Raw genomic sequence first — 21,173 nt, 5'->3', positions numbered from 1 at the left:
AGCATGATGTAACATTTGCTAAATTTTTTGGCTTCAAAACTGCATGATGATAAAACTTGATATTATGTTTTTCATGCAATGAATTGAACCAATATCACAAACACTTGATTGTGATACTTCTCCTTTTTGTTGATGACAAAGGGAGAGAAGTATGTTGATGAAAGTATGTTGATGACATGACATGTGATGCATAAGTTTATGCATATGTTCATGTTGACGTGTTGCAAGTATTCATAATGAATATTGCAATGACTTGAATTCAGTTTGAATTCAAGGTTCTATCAATATGGCATATTGATAGGGGGAGTTTGTTTAAACTCCGGGAGTTAAGTTTAACTCCGTCATCAAGTGGTTGTCATCATCAAAAAGGGGGAGATTGTTGAATCTCGTATTTTGATGATGAAACTACTTGATATATGTTTATGATTTAATCTGCGTTTTTGAGTGACGCAGGATGCTTTGATCAGGATGAGACAATTAAAGCAGGAAAATCATGTTGTGCCGGAGGAACATGTCAGAAGATTGGACGTCGGGCCGATGGATCGGTCGATGTATCGACAGAAGGCTTCGGGTCGTGGACTCGGGCATCGGGCCAAGAAGAGCGGGTATTGTGCCAAGGATATCGGAGTTGCGAAGCCAACAGGCCGATTGGGCAATAGGCTGCAGGAAAGGACGATGCGCCGAAGAATCGGACGAAGCGTCGAGGGACCAATGACATGCCGGACAACTTGGTTAATTGCTTAGGATTAATTATCTCGATCGAAGTTTTTGTTTTTGTGTGTGCAGGATTAACTACGATGAAAGATAGACAAGCAGCAGGAGTTGCGCCGGAGTCAAGTTCATGATCACATTGGGAGTTCGAGAGTTCGACGGAAGTTCGGACGGTCGTCGGAGGTTCTGCGAGAACATATCCGAGAAGTCCAGAAGCTTGCCAAGCGAAGCTCGTCGGAACTTGCCAAGTGGATCGTCGCAAAGTCCAGGAGTTTGCCGGAAGTCCGCAGGAGCATCACCGAGGGTTCATCGGATGATCGACGGAAGTTCGCCGGAAACTCGCCGGAAGAAGCGATTGACGCACCGAAGCAAAGCTGCAGAAATTGTCTTAGATCTAATCGTAGTTAGCACGTTGATTAAGTTGGAAAATGGGAGGTGATCCCATTAACTTAATCTTGGGCCAATTGGGCCCGAATTCGGACTGGTTTGGGCCAAGTTTGGAGCCCAACCAGTGATCTGGAATAGTGCCAGGAGGTGCAACCGCCTAGGCCAGGAGGTGGCACCGCCTGGGCTAAGCCTCCCAGCGAGACTGGGCGGTGCAACCTCCCCAGCCGGGAGGTGGCACCGCCTGAGCTCAGTCTTCGAGCTAGACTGGGCGGTGCAACCTCCCTGGCAGAGAGGTGGCACCGCCTGAACTCAGTCTTCGAGCAAGACTGGGCGGTGCAACCTCCTTGACAGAGAGGTGGCACCGCCTGAGCTCAGTCTTCGAGCAAGACTGGGCGGTGCAACCTCCCTGGCAGAGAGGTGGCACCGCCTGAGCTCGGTCTTCGAGCTCTGCCAGGCGGTGCAACCTCTCCAGTCAGGAGGTGCAACCGCCTGATCCCGGAATTCTGGGATTTGATTGTTTTGAGCTCCAAATTTGAATTGGGTTGGGGCCTATAAATTCCCCACCCATTCAGCACTGAAAGAGCAAGAACTTACCCGAAATCTTGATCTTTTCAGTGGTTCTTAGAGCTCAAAACTGCTAGTTTTCCTCCTCCTTCTGTTCTTCAAGTTTGAGTTGTAAAGAGAGGAGAGAAAACATCTGTAAGGGTTGTCTCCTAAGCCCGTCAAAAGGAGTGAATCTGTAAGAGGGTAGTTGGCCTTCGCCTATTGAAGGAAGGCCTCTAGTTGACGTCGGTAACCTCATCGGTGGAGGAAGCCAAAAGTGGAGTAGGTCAAGACTGACCGAACCACTCTAAATCTCTGGTTTGCGTTTATTTTGAGCACTTTATCATTACTGCAAACCTCCTACATAGCTACTGCTCTCTGCGCTTTTACGAATGAGTTCTGTGCAGTTTACGTTCACGTCTTAATTTCATTTACAAACTGCAAACTGCTCTCTGCGCTTTTACGAACGAATTCTGTGCAGTTTACGTTTACGTCTTGATTCTGTTTATAACTGCAAACTGATTTCTACGAACGAGTTTCTTTGCAGTTTACGTTTACGTCTTGATTCTGTTTATAACTGCAAACTGATTTCTGCGAACAAGTTTCTTTGCAGTTTACGTTTACGTCTTGATTCTGCTTAGACGTAAAACTGTGTTTAGACGTAAACTACTTTTAAACGTAAAACTACGTTTAGACGTAAAACTACGCTTAAACGTAAAACTGTGTTTAGACGTAAAACTGCGTTTAGACGTAAATCTGCGTTTAGACGTAAATCTGCGTTTAGACGTAAAACTGCGTTTAGACGTAAATCTGAGTTTAGACGTAAATCTGCGTTTAGACGCAAACTGCGCTTAGACGCAAAACTGCGCATAGACGCAAACTGTGTTTAGACGCAAACTGTGTTTAGACGCAAACTGCGCTTAGACGCAAACTGCGCTTAGACGCAAACTGTGTTTAGACGCAAACTGCGCTTAGACGCAATCTGCGCTTAGACGCAAACTGCACTTAGATACAAACTGTGAATCAGCTTTTGCATCATAATAGTTTCTATCGAACGAACGCAGCTTTCGGTTTTAATCGCTGTAAAATTTCCACTGCACTAATTCACCCCCCCCCCTCTTAGTGCTCTCGATCCTAACACTTATGTCAAAATTTGAAGCTTAATAAACTAAATTACATGTTTTACCAATGTGAAACATGCCAAAAATATGAATCTCATGACATAAAAATTGCCTGTGGGCTAAATTCTTAATTCAAATAGATTCAAATGGTCTTTATGATAAAACTATCAAATTATATTCCAATTCATAATCCCTGTGGGTAAATTATGAAAATAATCTGATATTTTATCCTGATTAATTATATTAAATATAATAAAAGATCCTGTGGGATAACAATTATTATACAAAATATAATCAATCACAATATGATGTCTAATTACTTATGTGATCCTTATTTTAACTTTATATATAATTTTAATTAATTAAGGATGCTGTGGCTAATTCTTAATTAATTAAGATTATATGGATCACTAGACATTTTAAACATAAAAAAATTTGCTCATAATCATATTTTAATATAACTAAATATGCATACATAATATGAGCATTTTACCGACTAAAAATGTTGAAAATGATATTTTCTCATGATTTTCAACAAAATATATCAAAAAGTTTCCAAGAAGAAACTAAAATCAAATCATTTTCATGGCATAAAAATGAAAACTTTTTCATATCAAGGCAGAGGTCATTCGGCTCTGATACCAAATGTAAGAAATTTTAATGAAACCAACTTGTGTTTCTAAATCGTTATAATAGAAACACAATGAAACTTATGCGGAAACGAAATAGCATACCTCCAACCATTGTCGCCAAGAATTTCTGCAGAGGTTTCTTCTTGAACTTTGGTTCTTCTCGGCTCAGAACTCTCGCTTTAGATGGTGTAGGAAAGCCTTTCGCTTCGAAGAGATGATTGAGCCAAGGGACCAAAATCCTCATGTATATATAGATGTTCTCCCATCAAGAACATTTATCATTACCAACTCATAACGTTCAATAATTAATTCAAATTTGTAACGTTTGGACCATAATGAAGAACTTAATGATATTAAATACTTAATTTAATAATAACGGTTTCATGCATAAAGAATAAGAAACGGAAATCATTTAAACCATAATAAATGAAAAAATTCATAATAATGAATTATGAATCTTAATGAGAACGGTTACGTTATTATTAAATAAGATATTTAATAATAACCGTTACAGTAATGGCTATGGTTCTGTTAACTAAATCAGATATGAAAATGAAATATGCACTGCAATGTGAACTGCTGGATGACGGATGCTGAAAGCTATGATTCTGTCTCACCAAACAACAGATGAACACATATATGAAATCTTATTTATGTAACGTTAAATAAATGGAAATCCTGCATATATGATACAACATTTGAAGTGAGTTCTCTTACCTGATCCTCTAAACCTCTTGGTGTGGCACTGCTTGAGTGCCACCAGAGTAAACCAAGTACCACTGCAGTGGCAAGAACCTGTGTGATTCTCATCTAACTCAAATAATCATGTCTTCTCTCTTTGAATCCTCTCCGAAACTGAATGGAGTATTGCTGGCACCAGCTTGATCCCCAATCTCTTTTTTGTGATGACAATGTGGCTTTCAGATCTTCACTTACTGGAACTGGCTCCAGAAGTGTTTTCTGTTGCTTGTCGGCAGCTCTAAACTCGTAGGCCTCGACCAGGTACTGTTTCATTATATGTTGCATTGGTCAGTAATTTAGAGGTTCCATTTTGCTGAGAGACTACCAGAATAAGCAAAACCATACTGCCTCCATCAGCTAATCTTTCTTTATTTTTCTTTACTTATGGGCAATGTATCAGAATCATATATAGTTGGACTATTTCTTTGTTAATCATCCATTCAATCTGCATAAGTATCAAAGGGAGTACGAAGTTGGATGTAGGAAAGCTGCACTTGTTCTTGGAATCACATCCTTTTTTAGGACAAAAGGAGAAGCTTTACCTTGTGAACATCTTCTGGAGATGGCTTGCCATTTCTTGTGTTGCTCCCCAAACTTTTGACTGCACTTTCTTTTCCAGTTCTGATGGTATTGTGGTATCACTTATGTTGCCATTTGCAAGATCCAGCAGGAATTCTGCTGGGTTCATTGCAATGAGAGGAGAACATCCGATAGATGAGAAGTAATCCATAGCTTCAGATGCTTTTCCATAGTACAGCAAACTACCCTTTCCAAGAAGGATCAGTTTATCAGCAAACAGTCTGGTAGATGGTTGATGAATTGTAGTCACCACAGTTTTGCCAGTCTGCAAGGTTTCAAGAGAGACAAATTCATCAGTTCCATCAGTGTACTGTAACATAATTTGCACACACAATTACAGCATAAAGGAAACATGGTTTCTTGTGTTTCTTGAGCCTCAATTGAGCAGGCCAGAAACCTCTCTGATTCATTTAAGCTACTATGATAAATTTGGTTATGCAGGTCTTGTTTTCTATTCGGAAAGTCTAATAGACTGACTGTCAATTATGCTTAGGAGCAATGGCCAGTCAAAAACAGATTCCACTGCCTGCAAAATTGAAGACTGTCGATTTATGACAGTAGCTATTCACTATAAAAGGTTCAAAGAAAAGAGAACCAACTTAAATTTTACTGATTTGCTCAAATTCAGTGATACAGCATGTAACCAAAATAATCATAATTGATACCTTGGCTATAGTGTGCAGAAGTTGAACTATTCTTAGGGCTGTCGTTGAATCAAGGCCAGCGGTGGGCTCATCAAGAAACAGCAAAGGGTTTATTATGATCTCATTTCCAATGCACACCCTTTTCCTCTCACCACCTGAAACTCCTCTCACAAAGCTCTCCCCAATAATAGTATCTTGGCACCTGTTATCATTAGTCATTCTACTGCAGAGTTTTTTGCTAATGTGAGGCAAAAGTTTCGAAAGCCAAAGATTGAAAAGCTACATTTCAAGCCCCAGCTCATGGATCGCACTCAGGGCCCTCTCTTCCTTCTGTTGTCTCGTCATCGTTCTTGGATGTCGAAGACGAGCTGCATATGTTAGTGTTTCCTCTTTACAGTAAGATGTGTGAATAGAACATCGTCCTGCGTCACGAATCCGATCCTGAAAATTCACCTTCAGTCCCATCATCTTCTCCCAATTTCTGAAACTGTATGTGCATGTGATGTTCTTTAATTTATGAGATCGGTTAAGAGAAAAGATAGGATTAATTTTAATGTGAATTTTCATAGTTATCTAGGTTATCTAGTAGTTATAGGATGCTTTCAATAACTACCTCAATCATGATATAGTAGTTATAGGGTGGTTTCAATAACTACCTCAATCATGATCTAGTAGTTATAGGGTAGTTATCACTAGGTCCTATAAATAGGACCATAGTTCATGAAGCAAGGTATATAGAGAGTGTCTGCATTTGGTATATTGTAAGTATTCTTATCAATCCTCCTGTTTTTAAACATTACATCAGTTTTCTTGAGTCGAAAGGATTCTGTTTACTCGTATCGTAGTATTCTGTTTTTTCCTTGCTCCTTCATCCCCAACATTTGTGATATCAGAGACTAGTTTCAATATGAACTGGGCATTATGGCTTTCAATGACAATTCTATGTCTCAACCTCTTATTCCCATCTTTTTGGGCAAATGCTATGAATTTTGGAGTATCAAGATGAAGGCTCTATTCAAGTCTCAAGATCTTTGGGACTTAATAGAGAATGGATATGCGGATCCAGATTGTTAAATCTCGTATTTTGATGATGAAACTACTTGATATATGTTTATATTTTAATCTGTGTTTTGAGTGACGCAAGATGCTTCGATTAGGATGAGACAATTAAAGCAGGAAAAATCATGTTGTGCCGGAGGAACATGTCAGAAGATTGGACGTCGGGCCGGTGGATCGGTCGACGTATCGACAGAAGGCTTCGGGCCGTGGACTCGGGCATCGGGCCAAGAAGAGCGGGTATTGTGCCAAGGATATCGGAGTTACGGAGTCAACTGGCCGATTGGGCAATAGGCCGCAAGAGAGGACGATGCGCCGAAGAGTCGGACGAAGCGTCGAGGGACCAATGACATGCCGGACAACTTAGTTAATTGCTTAAGATTAATTATCTCGATCGAAGTTTTGTTTTACATGTGCAGGATTAACTACGATGGAAGTAAGACATGCAGTAGGAGTTGTGCCGGAATCAAGACTATGATCACGTTGGGAGTTCGAGAGTTTGACGGAAGTTCGGACGGTCATCGGAGGTTCTACGGGAACAAATCCGAGAAGTCCAGGAGCTTGCCAAGGAAGCTCGTCAGAACTCGCCAAGTGGATCGTCGCAAGTCCAGGAGTTTGTCGGAAGTCTGTAGGAGCATCACCGAAGGTTCATCGGATGATCGACGGAAGTTCACCAGAAGCTCACCGGAAGAAGCAATTGACGCACCGGAGCAAGTTGCAGTAAATATCTTAAGAAATATCGTAGTTAGCATGTAGATTAAGTTAGAAATGGGAGGTGATTCCATTAACTTAATTTGGGGGCAATTGGGCCCTTGACAGACCCAAATTGAGCCGAATGGATCAACCCATTCGGACCAGAATTCCTGCCAGGCGATGGCACCGCCTAGGAGATGGTCTCCCAGGAAAGCTGGGCGGTGCAATCGCTTAGGTCAGGTGGTGGCATCGCTTGGGCTCTGCGTGAGTGGGCGGTGCAACCGCCTAGGTCAGGCGGTGGCACTGCTTGGGCTCATTCTCCGAGCGAGACTAGGTGGTGCAACCACCCTTGACAAGTGATGGAACCGCTTGAGCTCGGTCTCCGAGCTCTGCCAGGCGGTGCAACCGCCCCTGTCAGGCGGTACCACCGCCTAGAGGCTCAGTCTCCGAGTTGCCAAGCGGTTGTACCGCCCTAATTAGGAGGTGGTACTGCTAGGACCCCGGAAATCCGGGAGATGACATTTTTGAGCTCCAAATTCAAACCAGTTTGGAGCCTATAAATACCCCTCCCATCCCTGGGTAAAACACACAAGCACATAGAGATTAAAAGAGAGAAAACGCTGCTGCAATCTCTAGAATTTTCCTCCTTAGCTTAAGTGTTAGAATTCTGTTTAAGAGAGGAGAGTGAGTGCTTGTAAGGGTTGTCTCCTAAACCTGGTAAAAGGAGAAGAGGGGTGTAAGAAGGAGGTTGATCTTCACCTAGTAAAGGAAGATCGTTAGTGGATGCCGGTGGCCTCGACAGAAGAGGAATCGGAGGAGTGGATGTAAGTCACGATTGACCGAACCACTATAAACTCTCGTCTTCTCTGGTTTGCATTTATTCTTGCTGCTTACCTTACTGCAAACCTCCATATGTGCTCTACTTCCTCATTACTTTTGCTGCACTCATTTACGAACTCGCTTTCAAGTTAAGTTTACGAAAATGGTTTTATGTCGGAAACGATTTCATTATACGAACGTAGTTTTAATCGTCGAAAGTTTTTCGCTATACTAATTCACCCCCCCTCTTAGTGCTATTGATCCTAACAATTGGTATCAGAGCCCGGTATTTCTCATTTCGGATTTACACCCGAGAGAAATGGCTCTTCATGGCTTTCAAGAGGGCTTATCGGTTATTCGTCCACCGTTGTTTAATGGATTGGACTACACTTATTGGAAAACTCGAATGAGAGTTTTCTTGATTTCTATGAATTTGGATTTATGGAATATTATTGAAAACGGTTTTCAACTTCCCTCTAAACCGATGAACGAATGGTCGGATTTGGAGAAGAAGTATTTTTTCTTAAACGCAAAGGCTATGAATGCCTTATTTTGTGCTTTGGACAAAAATGAGTTCAATCAGATTTCTACATGCGAAATGGCTTTTGATATTTGGCGAACACTTGATATCACGTATGAGGGAACTAGTAGAGTCAAAGACTCCAAAGTTACATTTTATTGCATGATTTTGAGCTTTTTCGAATGCAACCATGCGAGACTATAGGCGACATGTACACCCATTTTACGGATATCGTCAATAATCTAAGAGTTCTTGGTAAATCATTTTTGAATTTTGATCTCGTAAGCAAGATCTTAAGATCCCTTCCAAAAAGGTGGGATCCTAAAATAACGGCAATACAAGAAACAAAAGATTTAAATATTTTTTCACTTGAAGAACTAATTTGTTCATTGATGACATATGAAATGGTGCACAATGCACATGATGAACATGATGAACAAAATCACCTTTCAAAGAACAGGAAGGATTTGGGACATAGAACATTATATTGCCCGGCACGTCATTGGTTGGCGCTTCGTCCGATTCTTCAGCGCATCGTCCTCTCTTGCGGCTTGTTGCCCAATTGGTGGTTGACCTCTGCAACCCCGATATCCTTGGTGCAATCCCGATCTCCTTGGCCCGATGCCCGACGTCCGAAGCCTTCTGCCGTCCAATATCCTGACGTGATCTCCTCCGGCGCAACGTCAATTCCTCCTACGTTAACTGTCTAATCCTGATCGAGTAGACCTGCTTCACTCAAAATACAGTTAAACATCTAAACACAATCAAATAGTTTCATCAAAATCCGAGATTCAACACATCGAGGGTTCATCGGATGATCAACGGAAGTTCACCGGAAGCTCGCTGGAAGAAGCGATTGACGCACCGAGCAAGTTGCAGTAAATGTCTTAAGAAAATCGTAGTTAGCATGTAGATTAAGTTAGGAATGGGAGGTGATCCTATTAACTTAATCTGAGGGCAATTGGGCCCTTGATGGACCCAAATTGGGCCGAATGGATCAACCCATTCGGACCAGAATTCCTGCTAGGCGGTGGCACCGCTAGGGTCGGTGGTGGCACCACCCAGGAGATGGTCTCCCAGAAAAGCTGGGCAATGCAACCGCCCAAGTCAGGTAGTGGCACCGCCTGGGCTTTGCGTGACTGGGCGGTGCAACCGCCCCAGGCAAGTGGTGGCACCGCTTGGGCTCAGTCTCCAAGCGAGACTGGGCGGTGTAACCGCCCCTGACAGGCGATGCGACCGCCCCTGTTAGGCAGTGGCACCGCCCAGAGGCTCAGTCTCCGAGCTACTAGGCAGTTGTACCGCCCCAATCAGGAGGTGGTATCGCCAGGACCTCGAAAATCCGAGAGATGACATTTTTAAGCTCCAAATTCAAACTAGTTTGGAGCCTATAAATACCCCTCCCATCCCTAGGTAAAACACACAAGCACAAAGAGATTAAAAGAGAGAAAACATTGCTGCAATCTCTAGAATTTCCCTCCTCTAGCTTAAGTGTTAGAATTCTGTTTAAGAGAGGAGAGTGAGTGCTTGTAAGGGTTGTCTCCTAAACCTGATAAAAGGAGAAGAGGAGTGTAAGAAGGAGGTTGATCTTCACCTAGTAAAGGAAGATCGTTAGTGGATGCCGGTGGCCTCGATGGAAGAGGAATCAGAGGAGTAGATGTAGGTCATGATTGACCGAACCACTATAAACTCTCGTCTTCTCTGGTTTGCATTTATTCTTGTTGCTTACCTTACTGCAAACCTCCATATGTGTTTTACTTCCTCATTACTTTTGCTGCACTCATTTATGAACTCGCTTTCAAGTTAAATTTCCGAAAACGGTTTTACGTCGGAAATGATTTCATTATACGAACGCAGTTTTAATCATCAAAAGTTTTCTGCTGCACTAATTTACCCCCCTCCCCCTCTTAGTGCTCTTGATCCTAATACAAATGACGAAAGCAGGCTGAGGGAGAATAGAAAGAAGGACTCTAAGGCATTGTTCTTCATTCAACAAGCTATACATGAGACAAACTTCTCAAGAATTACAGTAGCAATAATCTCAAAGCAAGCTTGGTTGATACTTCAAAATGAATTTCAAGGCTCATCAAGGGTGATTATAGTAAAACTTCAAATCCTTCATTGTGAGTTTAAAATTTTGTTCATAAAAAACAATGAATTGGTACAAGATTTTCTTTCTCGAGCGACTGAAATTGTTAGTCAAATGAAATCTTATAGTGAACGTCTTCCTAATCATATAATTGTTGCAAAAGTTTTGAGAAGTTGAACTCCGAAATTTGATCATGTTGTTGTCGCAATTGAGGAGTCAAAATATTTATCTACATATTTATTTGATGAACTAATGGGTTCCTTGCAAGCACATGAAGTAAGGTTGAACATATCACTTGAAAAAAGTCAAGAAAAAGCATTTCAGGTTAAGGGGAGTCATCTACTTCAAAAGAAGACAAAAAAAATCAACAGGAAGAGGACATGATAGAGGAGGATTTCGTGGTAGAGGAAATAGAAGAGGAAGAGGAAGATGACACTTTGATGAGCATGATGAGCAAAGGCAATCAAATTATGATCAAAAAAATTATAAGAGTGGAATTCAATGTCACTACTATAAAACGTTTGGTTACATGAAGGCAGATTACTGGAAAAAAGAAAAGCAAGCAAGCTATATGGAGGAAAATGAAGAAAATAGTAAGTTGTTTATGACTCATTCACAAGTTCATGATATCTCAAATGATATTTGGTTTCTAGATAGTGGATGTTCTAATCATATGTCAGGCATAAAATCAATATTTAGAGATATTGATGAAACTCACAAGTTGAAAGTTAAACTTAGAGATAGCAAGCAAATCCAAGTGGAAGGGAAAGGAACAATTGAAATGAAGACAAATCAAGGGAAGGTAAAATACATTGATAATATTTTCTTTGTTCCTACTTTATCACATAACTTATTGAGTGTTGGACAATTGATAGATGATGGATATTCAGTAATATTTGATGATGGTTCATGCATTATTAAAGATAAAAAATCTGGTTTGATTATAGTAAATATTTGCATGACACAAAACAAGATGTTTCCACTTGATGTGTCAAATATTAAAAGGCATGCGCTTGTCACAACTCAAAAGAATGAGTCTAGTTTATGGCATTTAAGATATGGACACCTTAACATTAAGAGTTTAAGGTTGTTAAGTCAAAAAGGAATGATTTTCGGATTGCCTAAAATTAATACACTTGATGTATGTGAAGGATGCATTTATGGCAAACAAAGTAAAAATTTATTTCCTATTGAAAAAGCATGGAGAGCATCTAATTGTCTTGAATTAATTCATGCTGACTTATGTGGACCTATGAATACAAAATCATTTTGTGGAAGTCAATATTTTTTATTGTTTACTGATGATTATAGCCGCATAAGTTGGATATATTTTCTGAAATTGAAATATGAAACATTTGATAATTTTTAAAAGTTTAAGGCACTTGTAGAAATGCAAAGTGGTAGATATATAAAGACACTTTAAACAGATAAAGGTGGTGAATTTTTATCTAATGAGTTTAGTTCTTTTTGTGAAGAAAATAGTATTCATAAAGAATTGACAGCACCATATACACTGGAGCAAAATGGTGTAGCTAAGCGTAAGAATCGGACTATCGTTGAAATGACAAAAAGTTTGCTTAAAGGAAAACATCTTCCAAATCAATTTTGGGCAGAATCAATTACAACAGCAGTTTATTTATTGAATATTTTACCAACAAAGGCTATTATAAATCAAACTCCTTTTGAGGCTTAGTATGGTATGAAACCAAGTGTTAGACATCTAAAATTTTTTTATTATATTGCTTATGCTTTGATGAATTCATAAAATCATCATAAGCTTGATGAAAAATCTGAAAAATACATCTTAATTGGTTATTCCTTACAATCGAAAGCATATCAATATATAACCTTGTTAGTGGCAAAGTTATTATTAACAAAAATGCTATGTTTGATGAAATGGCAAGTTGGAATTGGGAGACCAATAAAGGTGGAACAAAAATGCAGATTCCAACATAACTAGACACTCCGTAGAATCAAATGACGGATCCTGCTCCAACAAGTTCATCGTCAACCTCACCCAATAGCAGTTCAAATTCTGATTCCTCAAATAAAACCCCTCCAAGAAATTTCAGATCACTAACAAAAATTTATGACTCAACATTTGCTTTGTTTGTTTCAAATTCAATAACTTTTGAGGAAGCAGTTGAAAAAAAGGAATGGAGAAAAGTAATGAAGGAGAAAATCAAGTCAATTGAGAAGAATGAAACTTGAGAGCTAATGGATCTACCGAAAAAAAAGAAACCTATTGGGTTAAAATGGGTGTTCAAAACAAAGTTTAAATGCAAATTATTTGGTTTCACTGATAGTGATTGGGCAGGAGCTTTAGATGATCGAAAGAGTACTTCAGGCAATGTTTTTAGCCTCGGATCGGGAGCTATATCTTGGAGTTCTAAAAAGCAAGCAACAATTGTGTTATCGACATCGGAAGCAGAATATGTAGCCGCAACATCAGCAGCTTGTCAAGCAATATGGCTTAGAAGACTTCTTGAAGATCTTCATCAAGAATAAAAAGAAGCAACATAAATATTTTATGACAATAAAGCCACAATTATAATGATGAAGAATCCAACATTTCATGGAAGAACGAAGCATATAGAGATATGCTATCATTTCATCCGAGATCTTATAGTAAGTGGAGCCATTACAATGAAGTTTTGTGGAACAGACGAACAAGTTGCAGATATCTTCACCAATTCACTTCCAGTTCAAAAGCATATTTATTTTATGTCGTCAATCGGTGTATGCAACTATGAATCAAGGGGGAGTGTTGAGATTTGATTCATAATTATCTAGATTATCATGATCTAGTAGTTATAGGATGATTTCAATAACTACATCAATCATGATCTAGTAGTTATAGGGTTATTTCAATAACTACCTCAATCATGATCTAGTAGTTATAGGGTAGTTATCACTAGGTCCTATAAATAGGACCATAGTTCAGGAAGCAAGGTATATAGAGAGTATGTGTATTTAGTATCTTGTAAGTATTCTTATCGATCCTCTTTTTAAATACTACATCAGTTTTCTTGAGTCGAAAGGATTTTTTTTACTCGTATTATAGTATTCTATTTTTTTCTTGCTCCTCCATCCCCAACAAATCGCACTCAGGGCCCTCTCTTCCTTCTGTTGTCTCGTCATCGTTCTTGGAAGTCGAAGAAGAGCTGCATATGTTAGTGTTTCCTTTACAGTAAGATGTGTGAATAGAACATCGTCCTGCGTCACGAATCCGATCCTGAAAATTCACCTTCAGTCTCATCATCTTCTCCCAATTTCTGAAACTGTATGTGCACTTAGATGTTCTTTAATTTATGAGATCGGTTAAGAGAAAAGATAGGATTCATTTCAATGTGAGATCTGAATTGCTAAACAGGATGACATGCGAGCAGGAGCTCTGAGCTTGATCCTTTCTTTACCTGCACTTGAAAGACTTGTCATATGGTTCATCATTGTAAGTGACAGACCCTTGAATGATGTTGCCAGTTAATCTTCCACCAAGGAGGCTAAGGAGTGTGGTTTTCCCGCTGCCGGAAGGCCCCATCATGGCCAAAAGCACTCCTGGTCTCGCTGAACCTCTAATTCCATGGAGAACACCCTTCTCCTTTGCAGTCGTGATTCCTCCTTTGAGTACCACACTGTATCCAACCTCTGCAAACTGCAAGTTACACAAAAACAGACGTCAAACAACACAAATCAATCATGAAATTAAACAGTCCTCAGAGAATGATACCTTCACATGTATGGGCAGGCTTTTCCTCGCTTGTCCAACCTCTAAATCGATCGCTGCATGGTAAGAATCAACACGCAGAATTATGTACTACAACATCAAGCTGTACGATATATGGATACTGTTACCATTCTCGCTGATGCAGCATCTTGAGGAAACGCTGTGAAGGAGCAGGAGGAGCTCAAGCTCGCACCGTTGGCTCTGTTGCGATTTGATTCATAGTTATCTATCTAGATAGTTATCATGATTTAGTACCTCATGATCTAGTAATTATAGAGTAGTTATCACTAGGTCCTAAAATAGAATCATAGTTCATGAAGCAAGCAGAGATAAAGTCTATGTGTATTTGGTATCTTGTAAGTGTTCTTCTCAATCCTCCTGTTTTTTAATACTATATCAGTTTTCTTGAATCGAAAGGCTTCTTTTTACTTGCATCGTAGTATTCTGTTTTTTCCTTGCTCCTCCATCCCCGACATTTATGGTATCAGAGCCTAGTTTAAATCTAAACTGGGCATTATGGCTTTTAACGGCAATTTCATGTCTCAACTCCTTATCCCCATCTTCTCGGGTAAAAGCAATGAATTTTGGAGTATCAAGATGAAGACTCTATTCAAGTCTCAAGATCTTTGAGACTTAATAGAGAATGGATATGCGGATCCAAATGACAAAATCAAGCTGAGGGAGAATAGAAAGAAGGACTCAAAGGCATTGTTTTTTATTCAACAAGTTGTACATTAGACGATCTTCTCAAGAATTGCAGCAGCGACAACCTCAAAGCAAGCTTGGTTGATACTTTAAAATGAATTTCAAGACTCATCAAGGGTGATTATAGTAAAACTTCAAACCCTCCATTGTGAGTTTAAAATTTTGTTCATGAAAAACAATGAATCGGTACAAGATTTTCTTTCTCGAGTGATTGAAATTGTTAGTCAAATGAAATCTTATGGTGAACATCTTTCTGATCATATAATTGTTGCAAAAGTTTTGAGAAGTTTAACTCCAAAATTTGATCATGTTGTTGCCGCAATTGAGTCAAAAGATTTATCTACTTATTCATTTGATGAACTAATGGGTTCCTTGCAAGCACATGAAGTAAGGTTGAATAGGTCACTTGAAAAAAGTGAAGAAAAAGTATTTCAGGTTAAGGGGGAGTCTTCTACTTCAAAAGAAGACAAAAAATCAATAGGAAGAGGACGTGGCAGAGGAGGATTTCGTGGTAGAGGAAATAAAAGAGGAAGAGGACACTTTGATGGGCATGATGAACAAGGGCAATCAAATTATGATCAAAAAAATTACAAGAGTGGAATTCAATGTCACTATTGTAAAAAGTTTGGTCATATGAAGGCAGACTGCTGGAAAAGAGAAAAGCAAGCAAGCTATGCGGAGAAAAATGAAGAAAATAGTAAGTTGTTTATGACTCATTCACAAGTTCATAATATCTCAAATGATATTTGGTTTCTGGATAATGGATGTTCTAATCATATGTCAGGCATAAAATCAATATTTAGAGATATTGATGAAATTCACAAGTTGAAAGTTAGACTTGAAGATAGCAAGCAAATCCAAATGGAAGGGAAAGGAACAATTAAGGTGAAGACAAATCAAGGGAAGGTAAAATACCTTGATAATGTTTTCTTTGTTTCTACTTTATCACATAACTTGTTGAGTGTTGGACAATTAGTAGATGATGGATATTCAGTAATATTTAATGATGGTTTATTCACTATTAGAGATAAAAAAATCTGGTTTGATTATAGTAAATATTTACATGACACAAAACAAGATGTTTCCACTTGATGTATCAAATATTGAAAGGCATGCGCTTATCTCAACTCAAAAGAATGAGTCTAGTTTATGGCATTTAAGATATTGACATCTTAACATTAAGGGTTTAAGGTTGTTAGGTCAAAAATGGATGGTTTTCGGATTGCCCATGATTAATACACTTGATGTATGTGAATGATGTATTTATGGCAAACAAAGTAAAAAACCATTTCCTATTGGAAAAACATGGAGAGCATCTAATTGTCTTGAATTAATTCATGCTGACTTTTGTGGACCTATGAATATAAAATCATTTAGTGAAAGTCAATATTTTTTATTATTTACGGATGATTATAGTCGCATGAGCTGGGTATATTTTTTGAAATTAAAATCTGAAACATTTGATAATTTTTGAAAGTTTAAGGCACTTGTAGAAAGACAAAGTAGTAGATATATAAAGACACTTCGGACAGATAGAGGTGGTGAATTTTTATCTAATGAGTTTAATTCTTTTTGTGAAGAAAATGGTATTCACAGAGAATTGACAGCACCATATACACCGGAGTAAAATGGTGTAGCTGAACGTAAGAATCAGACTATCGTTGAAATGGCAAGAAGTTTGCTTAAAGGAAAACATCTTCCAAATTAGTTTTGGGTAGAAGCAATTGTAACAGCAGTTTATTTGTTGAATATTTCACCAACAAAGGCTGTTATGAATCGAACTCCTTTTGAGGCTTGGTGTGGTATGAAACCAAGTGTTAGACATCTAAGAATTTTTTGTTGTATTGCTTATGCTTTGGTGAATTCTCAAAATCATCACAAGCTTGATAAAAAATCTAAAAAATATATTTTAATTGGTTATTCTTTACAATCGAAAGCATATCGATTATATAACCTGGCAAAGTTATTATTAACAGAAATGTTATGTTTGATGAAAGGGCAAGTTGGAATTGGGAGACCAATAAAGGTGGAACAAAAATGCAGATTCCAGTAGAACTAGACTCTCCGCATAATCAAATGACAGATCCTGCTCCAACAAGTTCATCGTCAACCTCACCCAATAGTAGTTCAAATTCGGATTCCTCAAATGAAACCCCTCCAAGAAATTTCAGATCACTAACATAAATTTATAACTCAACATTTGCTTTGTTTATTTCAGATCCAACAACTTTTGAGGAATCAGTTAAAAAAAAGGAATGGAGAAAAGCAATGAAGGAGAAGTCAATTGAGAAGAATGAAACTTGGGAGCTAATGGATCTACCGAAAGAAAAGAAAGCGATTGGGTTAAAATGGTTGTTCAAAATAAAATTTAAATGTAAATTATTTGGTTTCACTGATAGTGATTGTATAGGAGCTTTAGATGATTGAAAGAGTACTTTAGGCAAGTGGAGCCATAATAATGAAGTATTGTGGAATGGATGAACAAGTTACAAATATCCTCACCAAATCACTTCCAGTTCGAAAGCATGTTTATTTTATATCGTAAATTGGTGTATGCAACTATGAATCATGGGGGAGTATTGAGATTTGATTCATAATTATCTATCTAGATAGTTATCATGATTTAGTGGTTACAGGATGATTTCAATAACCACCTCAATCATGATCTAGTAGTTATAGGGTGGTTATTACTAGGTCTTATGAATAGGACCATAGTTCATGAAGCAAGCAGAGATAGAGTCTGTGTGTATTTGGTATCTTATAAGTGTTTTTATCAATCCTTCTGTTTTTTAATATTACATCAGTTTTCTTAAATCGAAAGGCTTCTTTTTACTTGTATTATAGTATTCTGTTTTTTCCTTGCGCCTCCATCCCCAATAGGCTCGACTCAGGTTTGCCCTGCTACCACCGTCGTTACAATCTGTCTTCATGTGCCCACCAATTCCTTCCCCATGCTTGGCTTTCTTGACAAGCTCGGACTGCCATTGAAGTCCGCGGCCGGCACAGCTTCAGCTGGTGGTGCTCCTCCAGCTGCTGCTGAATCAATCTTGAGACAGTTGAACTACGCTGGTGCGGGGTGGAAATTACATGGAAGATGCAGATAAAGAGAAGCAGCACTACACCAAGGAGGTAGATGGAGCTATCGCAAGCATTGATTGAACTGGAACTTGTAAGCATTCCTTTCAAGTGTTTGAACATATTAAACCTTAATCATGTCGATGTAGATGTGGCCATTTTGACCACCTTTAAAAGAGAGAGGCATTGCATATTTTGTTTTCAGTGCAATAGTCTCATCCTACAAAATATTATGTGCGAGAAGAGATTAAAAAAAGGGTTAGATAAAATATTGTGAGTTCGATGATATATATATATATATATATATATATATATTTCTAACACCCTATCATCATAAAGGAGCTGTGATGTGAGAAACCCTTGACAATAATAATCCTAAAATGTGTAACGCTAACTAGAATGAAGCACCGACCGACCTAAAACATTTATGGTTAACTATATATCACATTATAGGCCAAAAACTGAAGCGTACCGAAGGAACCTCTACTCAAAATTCAGTACATGCAACAAGGAAAGGCTGAACTCACTTCTATCGAAAACATTTGCATGCCGCATGGAAGACCTAATGCAAAGGAAAGACATTAAACATCACAAAACGTACAACACATTTGATTCCTGCCAACCAAATTTTGAGATAGAGCAGATTTTAGGTGAGGTGACGAGCTGTAAGGCATCACACAACACATTCTTCCATGTTTGGCTTCTTGGAGCATAGATTTAAGACATGAGTTTTCTCAAAGAAGAGAAAACAAGCGAGTCCAAAGCTGAGTTCTCATTTATGATGGAACGTTGTGTATTATAGTGACTGCTACTGATGCACATGTTTTGTAGCATTCTCCGGAGGAAGCTCCCTTCTTCCAGCTTTCCTCTCAAAAAATAAAAAGGAAGGAAGGAAAATAATATCATACCGTGGTCATTCTAGTTTCAACAATACGATATTATGGTATTGAAATGTGATTGCATCTGAAAGCTGAATTTATCAGGTGAGACATGATCTGATTTATATTTTTATCCATTAAGAAACTTGCGGCATGATAATTATATTTGAGGTCTTTTGGAGAGTCAATTTAGCAAAGACAAATGGTGCATTTCTGTCTTTTGCTAACGTGAATCAAGTTTTCAAAAATTGAAAATGTGATCATAAGCCAATATGAACAAAATGCTTTGCAACTCTCAACACACATCATCTGGAAATAGATGTTTTCTTTTCTATTTCTCAAACACAATTATTCGAGTTATCGATATACTTGAAAGTATGAAATTTTATTTCAGAAAGTTTATATCAAAGAATACAAAGAGGAAAAAGAAAGAAAAAACAAAACTGCAAAAATATTGACGAGGAAGAAAGAAAGAAAGAAAGAAAGAAGAGACAATAGTTTAGTGTTAAAATGTCAACTTTTTTCTTTTTCCCTCCGTAGATTCAAACACCTGCATATGATCAAATAATCAATGCTTACAACCCACAGATTCTCTTGTAAAGACCTACTTCACCATATCCAAAAAAAAAAAGTAATAAAAAGAAGAACTAATTACAAAAAAACATATTTTTATACATGAAGATAAACTATAATATGACTGGGTCACGGAGAACTCAACAAATGAAAACACATTAGTGATGACACAATAGTTTGGTGGTAGTGGTCATATGCTTATCGATGACAAGACAATAATTTATGTGAAATAAGCATTAGAATCATAAAATATAATTGCCTTACAATTATCTCGAATTATGTTGAACTCAACAAAAGAAAATACTTTCATAATTTTATGTTATTACATGGAAACCACATTGGTAATATAAAATAATTACTTAAAAGAATAAAAGGCAAAACTCAGTGCATAAGGCTCAATCACAAGTAGTGTATGTTTTGGTAATAGTGTTTAATAAAATTATATTTTTTTATTAAGCATGTGAATCATTTCCAATTATAATTTTATTTCAAACCATGGATTGAGCAGATTTCCTCGTTTGAATTTGAATAGCTATACCTACTGGGAATATGAGACCATGTTGCTTCATAAGAAGTAGATACTCAGATTGCATTAGTGTGGACATTGATAAGTAGCATTCCTACATCTTGCATATGGTTGGTGAAATGCAGAAAATTAATGTGCCTTAGGTTCAATTGGTGTGGACTAATCTGTTCACATGAGCACCATCTGCATGTAAATCCTTCCTCTTTTCAATTCAAGCATTATAAAGACCTTTACCTAAGAGAGAGAGAGAGAGAGAGAGAGAGAGAGAGAGAGCCATGAAAGCAACCTCACAGATAAAGGTCCTCAAGGACAAACTCAAAGGTTCCATTATAATTTAATTTCCAAGTCCAATGATTCATACAATAACTAATTAAATAGGATCCATACTGTTGATATGTTTGAATAGTATATACTTTGGAAGATAAGTTTATGGATCAACATAATTTTTTGCATTTCAACTTTAATACTAACAAGCTTGGAATTGGAATTGTTAAAAGCATATATTGGGTCTTTTTTTTTTGACATTTTAAACATTCGGATCTGTGTCATATACTTGCGTTTGGTTCACATGTAAGTTGTAATGTAAAGGATGTTAAAAAGCATATATTGAATTCTTTCCTAACCGCTTAAGTTTTTGAAATTTGTGGTTATCCAATCATATCTCAAGTGCAATGATATGTGTTAAGTGGACTTATGTGGCAATCAAATCTCTCTTACTATAGATTTGATGTATCATATTAGTCAATGGGCATCAATCATGCAAAAATCATGGTACTAATAAAAATGATTCAATCAAATTAAATTTCTATGATCTTCCATTCTTTGTTTCAACAATTTCCACATGCCAAGTTAAGTTGGTGATCTGTCATGTCGAAATCATCATTAGTCACTTCCACTCCATCTTCAATTCCTCTTAGGTCAATTTCATGTCGGCTTGAGACACATTCGACTACAATTTCTTGTAGAAACGTGGTGCTTCGTTTGTGGTTTGGTGATCTAAATCTTGACCATCAAAATTGGAAAGCTAATCGAATTATATCCTTGAGAGCAATGTGATTCTCCATCTGCACCATATAAATGATGTCCTTTTGTCTCTTCAAAAGCCCACATCCAAAGTTGTCTACACATTGAATTATTTGATTCAGTACCAATCGATC

The 21,173-nt window shown here is 38.0% G+C and overlaps 1 pseudogene; it reads right to left on the bottom strand.

Moving 5' to 3' along the window:
- The window catches only part of LOC103999554 (ABC transporter G family member 22-like), a 48,164-nt pseudogene that overhangs the window by 12,228 nt on the left and 14,763 nt on the right, over positions 1–21,173 (bottom strand).

The sequence above is a fragment of the Musa acuminata genome, chromosome BXJ2-1 (assembly GCF_036884655.1).
Source record: "Musa acuminata AAA Group cultivar baxijiao chromosome BXJ2-1, Cavendish_Baxijiao_AAA, whole genome shotgun sequence".
Taxonomy (NCBI): Eukaryota; Viridiplantae; Streptophyta; class Magnoliopsida; order Zingiberales; family Musaceae; genus Musa; species Musa acuminata.
This window is presented reverse-complemented; position numbering and strand designations above follow the sequence as displayed.